The 11,873-nt window shown below is 36.7% G+C and overlaps 1 long non-coding RNA gene across 3 annotated transcripts in view; it reads right to left on the bottom strand.

The window, feature by feature from the left end:
• Positions 1 to 1,636: 1,636 nt before the first annotated feature.
• LOC309849138 overlaps positions 1,637 to 11,873 on the bottom strand; it is a 262,806-nt gene continuing 252,569 nt past the window's right edge. For all 3 annotated transcript variants that reach the window (XR_014303519.1, XR_014303520.1, XR_014303521.1), the window contains one exon: positions 1,637 to 1,782. This is a non-coding gene — a long non-coding RNA (uncharacterized lncRNA). The remainder of the gene's footprint in view (positions 1,783 to 11,873) is intronic.

Below are 11,873 nucleotides of genomic sequence, written 5' to 3'. Positions count from 1 at the left end.
CATTAATTATACACCCTGCATTTAATCTGTTCCTAATACAAAGACCTAATTTCTCATAGGTAAAAGATTGGCTTGAGACCCCAGAGCAAGTCTCTTTCATTAACCTTGTTGAGGAAGATGAACGATAGATGGCCAGCATCGTAAATCCTGAAGTCCTCTATGTCTCTGACTGAATCATGTGTGAAAACACAGTAGACAGTCCAGGAAAATCACTATTGTTAGTTTTAGGACACACAATGTATAGCACAAAATGTTCCATATCATCCTTGCCTTGGATTCCATGTATTTCCAGGCCTTGACCCCAAATAAGACAATAGGACAGAAGAAATAAGGCAATTTTAAAATTAAATCCCAACTAACCTCACCGCACTGTTAGACCCGTAAGATAGAATAGGGGCATCTGGTTGGCTCAGTCAGCTAAGAAGATAGAATAGGGGCATCTGGTTGGCTCAGTCAGCTAAGCATCTGACTTTGGCTCAAGTTATGATCTCATGGTCCTGAGATCCAGCCTGCACTGAGCTCCATGCTCAGCAGAAAGTCTGCTTCTCCCTCTCTCTCTGCCCCTTACCCTGCTCATGCATGTGCGTGCACACTCACTTTCTCTCTTTCTCTCTCTCTTTCAATCTCTCCCTCCCTCTCTCTCAAATAAATAAATAAATAAAGTCTTTCTAAAAGGAGAGAGCTACAGGGCGCCTGGGTGGCTCAGTGGGTTAAAGCCTCTGCCTTCAGCTCAAGTCATGGTCCCAGGGTCCTGGGATTGAGCCCCGCATCGGGCTCTCTGCTGAACTGGGAGCCTGCTTCCTCCTCTCTCTGCCTGCCTCTCTGCCTACTTGTGATCTCTGTCTGTCAAATTAAAAAAAAAAAAAACTTTAGAAGGAGAGAGCTAGAATGGAGGGGGAAAGAATCATAAATATTTTTATACAAAATAATGAATTTTGTTTCTCCTTAAATTTTGATAACTCATTCAAAGTAATGTTGTTTCTTTTTGGATATTGTGAATATCTATGAAATAAAAATAATTTAAAGAAATATTTCAAATAAAAAGCATTCTATTCTGTTTCTCAATGTGGTAAGATCAATAGCCTGACAAATTTTTCTATCCATGGCAAAAATGGATAACAGGAAATAACAGGAAAGGGGGATTCATGGACAGGTGAGATCTTTCTCAAGAATCATGAAAACTGGTAACAAGAGTATACAACTATTTGATCAAAGTAGGATCAACACTAGATATGAAATTAGAAGATTATGCTCTTGAACCCCATTTTATAATAGGAAAAACAAGGCCCAAAATAATAAAATTAACTAGGCATAGTGAAAAACTGACCACCAGGTGTGAAGAGCAAGTCTGTTGACTTCCACTACAGTATTTTTTCCATTGCATTGTAAGAGATGCAGTGGTTGTTTTTGATCACCTTGGGCTGCATTTGTTGTGTCTGGGGAATCCTCCACCTGGTAATGACAAAGCATCTTCCATAATTGAAAGTTGAAAATGCCAGATATTTTTGTAAGCTCCCATGCAGCTTAGGTATGGATGCATGGAATCAGCAGTCAATCAGGTGCTCTCAGTGTAGACTTCAAAATAGAAACAAGAAAAGCAAGGGTTTGCAGACCTGAATCTGTTAAGAGCAGTGGAAGCAGAAGCAGAGTCTTGATGGAACTCTCACATGATTCTGGAAGTACTGCCCAGAGGCAGTCCAGTGATGCTGGGTTCATAGCGAAAGCTGTGGGACTTTTGTCCTCTTGCGGTGGCAGTGGTGTCTTCACAGCCAACTCCGAGACCTTGTTTTGGCGTGTAAGATACGGAACAAACAGCAAAACTGAGAGGTGCCTGAGAATAAATAAGTCACATAGATAATGCGCTTTCTGCCTTAGCTCAGATGCAGTGCTTTTTCCTTGTCCAACAGGCCGATGAGCTGTAGATCTGGCTGAAGTGTGGTATGAACAGCCATTGACTCCAGCAGACCTTACTATATGGGGCTTGATAACAAGGAATAAAGTTAATTAGTTGGTCATGTGTTTCTTCTTTCAGTCTCCATGTTTATTTTCTTTTTAAATATGTGTTAGATGTTAGAAATTGATGAAGTCAGAAATGAAAACATAGCAAAAGGAAAAAATAATTTATTAATATATGATTGTACAGATACAGTCAACCTGCAGGGAGATGACAAGGAGTATCAAACTACCTTAAGAAATGTTCCTAGTCCAGCCACTGAAATTAAACAACTCAAATGTGGACTGATCATTTGGTTGCCATTTACAGAACTATTCTAAACAAATGACTGTCATGAATCCAGCTTGCTTAAAATAGAAGTCTGAAAGATGTTGTTGACACAAGCTGCCAGCATTTTTTGTTGTGTTTTGTTGCTGTGCACTGGTGTAAACAGTGCCCATGGTTCATGGAAGGTACTGATGCAACATCTAGTGAGAATTAAGGCCATCCTCTCTAACAGTAATTTCTGTAGCTTCCAAAATAACACCACTGTCTCCAGCCTCTCGGAGCTTTCTGGAAAAAGTGATCTGTGATAGTGTGATTTATAATTAAAAATATATATAATTAACCCTAGAACAGCATGGATTCAAGAGTCATGGATCCACTTTTCTGGATTTTTTTTTTTTTTTATTCAGTATGGTACAGTACATGTGTTTTCTCCTCCTCCTTATAATTTTCTTAGTGGAATTTTCTTTTCTCTACCTTTATTGCAAGAATACAGCATATAACAGATATACAAGTACACGTTAATCAACTGATTATGTTATCTGTAAGGCTTCCAGTTAACATTAGATTATTAGGAGTTAAGTTTTGGGGAGGTCAAAAATTATACTTAGGTTTTTGACTGCTTGGGGGTTGGCACCCCTAACCTCGGCATTGTTCAAAGGTCAACTGTATTTGTTCTTCATCCCCCTCCTGGCAGAGAGCTCCTCAAACCCTTGGAATTTCCTAAGGGAGGAGAGCCATTAGGATTTCTTTTGTTATGTTAATAAGAGATGACTTTTGGACTGCACCTAGGAATGGGAAGTTGGTTGCCCAGGAGAACCAACAATGTGATTAAAGGTTCCTAACTTTCAGTTCTACCCCTCTGACCTTTGGGGAGGAGAAAGGGTGGAGATTGAGTTCAATCAGTCACCAAGGCCAATGATTCAATCAATCATCCCTTTGTATTGAAGTTTCCATAAGAACTCAAAGGAACTGAATTTGGATTGCTTCTGAGTTTGCGAACATGCGGAGGTGCTGGGAGATAGTACACCTGGAAAAAGCATGGAAGCTCTGGACCCTTTACCAATACCTTGCCCTTAAACATCTCTTCCACCTGGCTACTCCTGACTTACATCCTTTTATAATAAATTGTAATCAAGTATGTGGAATGTTCCTATGAGCTCGTGAGCCACTCTAGCAAAGTAATCCAACTTAAGCTGGGGAATAATGCAACCTCTAAACTATTACCAGTTGGTCAGAGGGTCAGAAGGAGAGGAGACAACCTGGGCTTGCAACTAACAGCTGAAAGGGGGCAGATACTTTCATAGGACTGAACCCTTAACCTGTGGAATCTGTTGCTATCTCCAGGAAGGAAAAATGCTTCTTGGTGTGGGGAGCCCCACCCCCATATTGGAATTAGGCACAGAAATTTATAGATATTTTATTTGTAATATATGGCTTTCCTGCTCCAGAAAATGAGACACTGATAAATGTCCCTATTTATAATAACCTTGCATACTGGCCTTAGCAAATCATATCCCTAGGAACACAAAACAAAAATTGGTGGAAGCAAAAACTACATTTAATACATATGTGATTATAATTGCCTGATGTTTTTGCAAACCTGGTATCTTTCCCTTCATCCTTGATTTTTGCTGATTTCAACGTTGAAGAATGCCTTAGATATTTTTTTTAAAAATATCTTCCACAATTCCTAATGTAGTATCTTGCATGTAGGTGTCTAATTATTAGCTAGTGTCAATCAAATCTTGGTGCAAAATATCAATCCATTATCAAAATTATATTCAACTATTCTTTCAACTTAACAGATTTCCATTTATAAAATGCCAAAACAAGGAATATAATCAATGTGTGACAAATTACATATCCAAATTTTCTATATTAGCAAGTCTAGAATGTAACATGGAACAAATCATGAATATTTGCCTTTTTTTTGTTCAAAAAGAATGTCATCTGGAACTAGCTTGCATAAATTCTATGTAATTTATTGCTCATTCCAGCATTCTTCTTTATCTTAATTTTCTGGCTTTATTTTACCTACATACAAATTTCAGTACTGTAGTGTTTTCTGTTGGATAAAGCCAAGCAAAATATGAATTGGAAATAATTTAATAATACCAAAGAGTATGTTTCATTAAGTATATTAAGAATTTTAGCTATCTTGATGTCATATTATACTTAGCATTGTAGAATGCGGTTGATTAATATTGTCAAATAAAAAAATAAAATTTTATTGTTAGTTATTAAACAAAAATAAAAATTTAAAGAGCATCATTTATTTTCACAGCCATTATTTCAAGGCAGTTTCCTTATATCATCAAATCATATGTATGAGTTGGATATTAGCTTTATTTTATACAAGAGACATTGCCAATGTAGAAGATTAAAACTTACAAAGTAAAGAATTAAGCAAATATTCAAATACTCATTTTTTTTCACCCAACTCTGACTTAGTGACTGTCTTGTAGAATTTAATGAATATTACATATGGACAATATATATAAAAGTTATTTATTTTCATCCCATAAAAAATTCCACGACTTTGGGTACACATAGGTGGGTCAGTTAGTGGAGCAGCCGACTCTTGATTTTGGCTGAAGTCATAATCTCAGAGTCCTCAGGCTCCAGGCTTAGTGCAGGGTCTGCTTGTCCTTCTCCCTCCCCTACTTCTCTCAAATAATTTAATAATACCAAATAATTTCCAAATTATTTCCAATTATTTCAAATTATTTCCTCCCCTACTTCTCTCTTTCTCTCAAATAAATAAAATATTTTCTTTAGAAAAAAAAAGGAAATTCCACTACTTTGAATTATGTGAATTATACTTAGTAAAATAGGAAAGCAAAAATAGGAAGCAAAATAGCCTTATTAATGATGTAGAGAAAGTTTTAGTGGTCTGGATAGAAGATCAAACCAACCACAACATTACCTTAAGCCAAAGCCTAATCCGGAAAAAGGCCTAACTCTCTTCAATTCTGTGAAGTTTTAGAGAGATAGGGAACCTGTAGAAGAAAAGTTTGAAGCTAACAGAGGTTGGTTCATGAGGTTTAAAGAAAGAAGCCAACACCATAATGTAAAGGTGCAAGGTCAAGCAGCAAGTGCTGATGTAGAAACTACAGCAAGTTATCCAGAAAATCTAGCTAGGGTAATTATTGAGAGTGACTACACTGAAGAAAGATACTCAGTGAAACAGCCTTTTATTGAAAGAAGATGACAACTAGGACTTTTCCAGCTAGAGAAGAGAAGTTAATGTCTGCATTCAAAGCTTCAAAGTACAGGCTGACTCTTTTGTTAGGGGCTATTTCAACTGGTGACTTAAAACTAAAGCCAATGCTCATTGACTATTCTTAAAATCATAGGTCCCTTAAAAAAAAAAATAAGAGATTCCTTTCAAAATATTACAGCTCATTGACAATACACTTGGTCACTCAAGAGCTATGAGGAAGAAAAACAGTGAAAAAAGTGTTTCCATGCCTCCTAACACAACATCCATTCTGCAGTCCATGGATCAAGAAGTATTGTTGATTTTCTAGTCTTATTATTATGATGTTCAAGTCTTATTATTTAAGAAATTCATTTTGTGAAACTATCTATAGCTTAGATACTTTTCTTCTAATGGAGCTGGGAAAAGTAAGCTGAAAATATCTTGGAAAGGATTCTTCACTCAAGATGACATTAAGATCATTCATGATTCATTAAAAGAGGTCAAAATATCAATATGAACCAGAGTTTGGAAGAGGTTGATTCCAACCCTCATGGATGACTTTGAAGGATTCAGACTTCTGCAGAGGAAGTAACTGCAGATGTGGAAAATAGCAAGAGAACTAGAATTAGAAGTGGAGGCTAAGATGTAACTGATTTGCTGGAATCTCATGACAAAATTTAACAGATAAAGAGTTGTTTCTTACAGATAAGCAAAGAAAAGTGGTCTCCAGATGGAATCTACTTCTAGTGAAGGTACTGTGAAGATTATTTAAATGATAACAAAGAATTTAGAATATTACATAAAATTAGTTCATAAAACAGCAACAGGGTTGGAGAGGATTTACTCCAATTTGAAAGAAGTTCTACTGTGGGTGAAATGCTATTAAGCACAATTTAAGCAGAATTGCATGCGACAGAGAAATTTGTTTTTGAAAGGAAAACCAATCAATGCAGGAAACTTCACGGTTGTCTTATTTTTAATAATTGGCATAGCCACCCCAACCTTGAGCAGCCACCACCCTGATCATTCAGCAGCCATGAACATCAAGGCAAGACCCTCCACCAGCAATAAGACTATGACTAATTGAAAGCTCAGCTCAAATGGTGGCATTTTTTAGAAATGAAGTGTTTTTAATTAAGGTATATACATTATTTTTTTAGACATCATGTCACTGCCATCTTAATAGGCTACAGTATAGTGTAAACCTAATTTTCATATGGACTGGGAAACCAAAAAACTCATTTGACTTGCTTTATGTCCATATTTGTTTTACTGTGGTGGTCTGGAACTGAACCTGAAATTTCTTCAAAGTTTGTCTGTAGAATACGTTAGAGAATTGTCTTTCCAACCTTTCAGGCTACATTTGCATATAGTCTGAGCAGACTCCTGCAGACAACTTCTGAGAAGAACTTGAGAAGGAAAATTAGAAAGATATTTGAAAACATTTGAGATGGAAAGCTGTCAATAAATAGTGAGTTTTCCCCTTTGCTGTAGCTCAAATTAGGTGGACCTACTGATATAACATGGGGTATCAAAAGCGCAGCTACAGTTTCTCAAAAATGATCTTCAGATATCTTATACATTAAGTTAGTGGTTTCTATGTACCAAGTACCAAGCCATTGTTCCTGTTTTTTCTTTCACTTGCAACATATTTTGAGATGTTTATGTATGAATATGTTTCACAATATAAAAATGCAAGTAAACTCCATGTCACATTTATGAAGTCCTTTTAAAAAAAATCAATTCTACTAAACTATATTGATTGCCTGAGTTATTTCCTTTTCAGCCAGTTGTTGTGCATTGTAGTTCACAGCCAGAGGTTGAGAAATTGAATATAGCCTACTAAAACATCTGGCCTGAGCTTGGTCTATAAAACTCCATAAGATATTATGCTGCTGATGTTATTGAATAGTTCAAATGCTTGGATTAGATTCTTATCAAGTAAAGTCAGCCAATCTGTTATTTAATCATTGCTCAATACTCTTCATAAAATTCAGAAAATATTAGTGATATATATTAATTTCTGTCCAGATTAACCACATCCTTCCTTTGCTAACAGAAATTTGAAGCTCTACATTCTTTGTTTTATTCTGCATGAGTAAAATAAACCACAATCTAGGAATTAGGAACTACTGAAATTGGATTAAATTGTTCTTGGTTCTAATTACTTTGATTGGAGAAAAATAATATGCATCGAGGTCCTGAAAAAATATCCTACGCAATGACAGATGTATAAATAGCAATGGCATAATTGGCTCACAACATCCTATGATATCAAAAGATTTCATCTTAAACTTCAAAGAATCATGCTTTCTTTTGTAATTCCAGAACTGTCTGTGATTACTTTCTTTGAGCAGTTAGTGTTTATTAGCAAGGAAGTGAAGTTAGATTGACATCACATGCCTTCCTACACAAAATGTGGGCCTCTGGACCAGCTGCGTGGACATGACCTGAGAGGCTGTTAGAAATAGAGACATTCAGGCTACTCCCCAGATATGCTGAATCACGTTCTGCAATCCTTGAAGATCCTCATGTAATTCATAATCACTTAACTTTTGAGAAACACAGCTCTAAATGCCAGGGGTGTTTTGTTTTGTTTTAAATGAAGGTATATCTTATTTGTGGACTCACGGATGGATAATGATGATGTTCTGTGCTTTACACCAGTTTGGCCATTGGGTTTTTTTTTCCCTGGCTTGCACAACTGAGAAACAAGTCTACTGGGCAGCTACCCAATGAGAATTCCCAACTTCCTCCCTTATACCTTTATTCCTACCCCTTTGACAAGGCCAAGTTCTTGATAAACAATGAGAATATTCAGTCGCATGGAGTGAACCAGGACTATCTTAAAGCAATTTCATTTTTTCCTTTAAGATTGGTTTAGGCTTAGCCAGTAACAATATTCTAAGCAGATTTATATTAATCTTGCATTGTGTGAATCCTGTAGAAGGTATCTGTACAGAAGTAGAGTTCAAAGTAATTAAAAGAAATCAGTAAAGACTAAAAAAAAATAGTGTGTCAGAATTTGGCGGGGGGAGAAATATAATTCAACTATGAAGTAGTGATATGTTTTTCTCTATTTTTAATGTGTATTGCTATTCTTTTCATTTAAGAATGCTTCCTGCTAATGATCTTATTATCCGTAGACAAAAATGTGTTCTGAGGAAATCAGTGTATCACAATCTTAAACTTAAGAGGTCAACTATGTTGGAAAAAATACGTCTTCTCTCATGTGAACTTTTGTATTTTGGAAACTTATGAGATTTGGAGTTGGTTAAATGAGTAATGTTGGCCTTAAATTTAAGGAAGTCAGAAGGCTCTGTGTTTGACAAGGAACCTCAGGAAATTCACAGAGCTAAAACCACGCTGCTTTTTTGTGGACCTGGGCAAAAGACAACACCAACTTGCTCAAGGGATCTCCTTTCCCCTACTGGCATAACCTCGGGAAATGGTTCTACCAATGGTCCTACCTCTGCAACTTTCTAGCTAAAATATCTGGAAACCCTAGGCTTTCAATCTCCAAAAGAATTATCTTTCTCAAAATCAGATCCCTAAATATCAAATAAGTGCTCATGGATTTAGCAGGGAAAAACAACACGGTATTTTTAAAGTTGGACATTAATTTTCACTTAGTCTCAGAGAAAATAATGGGCTATATTAAGATTTGTTCTTTTAAAATTTAGGAACGTTTCTAGTCTGTGAGAACTAGTGGTTATTTTGTGAAGAAACTGAAATCAGAGAGTTTAAGTGGTTTTCCCAAAACCACGAATTGAGAATATGGTCCTAATTTAAAAACAAATACTCACCTAATTAGGGCCCAGATCATGACTAGACCCCATGTTTACCATAGTCTTATGCTTCCCCCTGCCTCTTACTTTCACAATCATCGATATCTCTACTAAATCATTTCATGGCTCACAACATATATTCATTGTGTATTAGTTCTATAAAAATGTATGCTTGATTTCAGACTCTGGACATATGTAAAAAAATTCACTGATATCCTATGGTTGCTTTTTAACAACAGGACAAGAAACATCAAATTCTAATTGTGTACGTTCTTGTTGACTAAAGAAGTTTATTACCAAAGTTTTTGATTAGTCATAGAGTGAATATAATGATTATGTATGTTGCTGTTATATGAGTTGCTGAGCCTTGTTCCTCTAAATAGCTAAAAATTTCAGTTATTCTTTTATGTTGTACATGTTTAAGTACTTCCCAGTAAGTACTCTCATCCTCCTCCAAATGCCAGTTGGTTACTGTGGAGACATAAATGTAAGCTAGAAAGCAATCAGGCCACTAATTGATACAGACAGTCAATTAGGGCTTCAAAGGAGCTGGCCCAGTGTTTTACACATGGAGAACATGGGAGAAAGATTATAGTTTGTTATGGCGTAATCTCTGTTGCTTCATTGTGGGCTGGAGTTATACATGCTTCTGGATGGTTTCTACAGAAACTAAGCAAGTTTCTCACTGTTTGCTAATGGGCCGGTAGCATTACGGGAAACAATGATATTGTGTGATTTGAACCCATTAGCTTTCCCTTTCTAAAGTTCCAGACTGAACCAATTCCGACTCTGTTCAGGTCAAAAGTCTTCTTAATCTCTGTGTTATGCTGATCAAACCTCAAACTGTCGGGTCAAATTATTTCCATTGGGCCAGTTCTATTTGTGATTAATTAAAATTTCTTCTTGATTGCATACAGTTCTTTTAAATGTATAATCCCTTTATTGTGTAGCGAATTGAGAATATGGTCCTAATTTAAAAACAAATACTCATGTGGGCCTCTCAGAATGATGTAAGCCACCAATTTCAATAAAGTGAAGAAAGAAAAATAAAACATTTTATTATTTTTACATGAGCATATGAGTGAAAGAGAAAATAATACCTGACTTGCCTATCATTGGCAATTATAAGAATTGATTAAAGGGGGAAAATGCTTTATATAAATAAAATGTATATGCAGAAAGCCTTGATTCTGTGTTTTTATCCAGCAATATTTTAGTTTTAGAAAAATAATTATGGGAAATTTCTAAAGGTGGCAAGCCTCCTCATTAGACTATAGCAATTTAAAAATTCAGGTAAATTTTCCTTAAAGTATAATGCAAATGAAGAATTGATCTGAAGTTTCATTCTGTGTGTATGCATGTAAATCTGTAGGGGTTAAACACATGATCATTTATGTCCTGTTTATTATAAGAAACAAGTATCTTTTTATTATTTTATTTGTTTTTTACTTGCCAGGAAAACACATCGATTTTGTGTGAGCTAAAACCATGCATGCAAATGTCGTATTATCCAGAAGGTTAGTTAAACATCACCCTTTCCAAAAATAAAGTCAACTTTCTCACCGTCAGTGGCTTCCCCAAAAATATGAATATAAGGTAAAGCAGGTGAACTTTACAGTGGCGAGAGCTAGAGTATTGCTGAGAACAGCAAAGGCAGCCATGGACCAGGATTCAGGCACCTTGGAGTCCCTGCGATAATGGACAGTGAGGAAACAGGTGAAAAGGGAGAAAAGCAAAGAAGCAGGAAGAGGTGGGTAAGAGATTCAGAGAGGGACTAGCAGACAGTCAAGTCAAGGTGGATGGGAGAAAAGGAGGGCTCGTGAAAAGCTGACAAACTCTCAGATGAAAGAGGACATGAGCCAACCAGCTGCGGGTGGCTAGGTGTCCCAGGTGCGGAGCAGAGGTCACGTGCTCGTTGGCAGGTACCCAGACCCTGGCTGCCTCAACTTGGTCACTGGTCTGAGTTGGGAGTAAGGGGATTAGAGTATATGAAATGAATGCACAGTGCATTTGCAGTAGACATATCATAGAAAACAGTGTGGCAAGCAATGAATTCTTAGGTGGCTTCTAACTGAGCTGAGTGGTCTGGAAGCCAACAAATAAAGGAGACATCCTTACTCAAAGAATTGAGTCAAGAAGAATCTTCTTAAAATCTTTGTATGGAAACATTACCATGGCTCCATAATGTACACTGTACTATTTAAGAAATGGGAGGCGAGGGGTTCCTGGGTGGCTCAGTCATTAAGCCTCTGCCTTCAGCTCAGGTCATGATCCCAGAGTCCTGGGATCCAGCCCTGCATTGGGTTTCCTGCTCAGCGGGAGGCCTGCTTCTGCCTCTTCTACTCCCCTTGCTTGTGTTCCATCTCTCACTGTCTCTCTCTTTGTCAAATAAATAAAATCTTAAAAAAAAAAAAAGGAAGGAAGAAAGAAAGAAAAGAAATGGAGGCATTATTGCTTGGCTAGAGCATTTATTCATAATGGAGCCAAAGAGGACTCTGCTACTTGTTAGCTGTGAGACCTTGGGGGAAGTTACTTAACCTCTCTGTGCTCTCATAGCCTCATCTGTAAAACCTGTATGTAATAGTTCCTACCAATTATTAAGATGATTGAATGAGTTAATTTGTGTAAACCGTTTAGAGAAGAGTATGGCACACAGTTTATC

The sequence above is a fragment of the Mustela nivalis genome, assembly GCF_964662115.1.
Source record: "Mustela nivalis genome assembly, chromosome: 15".
Classification (NCBI taxonomy): Eukaryota; Metazoa; Chordata; class Mammalia; order Carnivora; family Mustelidae; genus Mustela; species Mustela nivalis.
The sequence above is the reverse complement of the archived record's forward strand: the minus strand, read 5'-3'. Positions and strand labels throughout refer to the sequence as shown.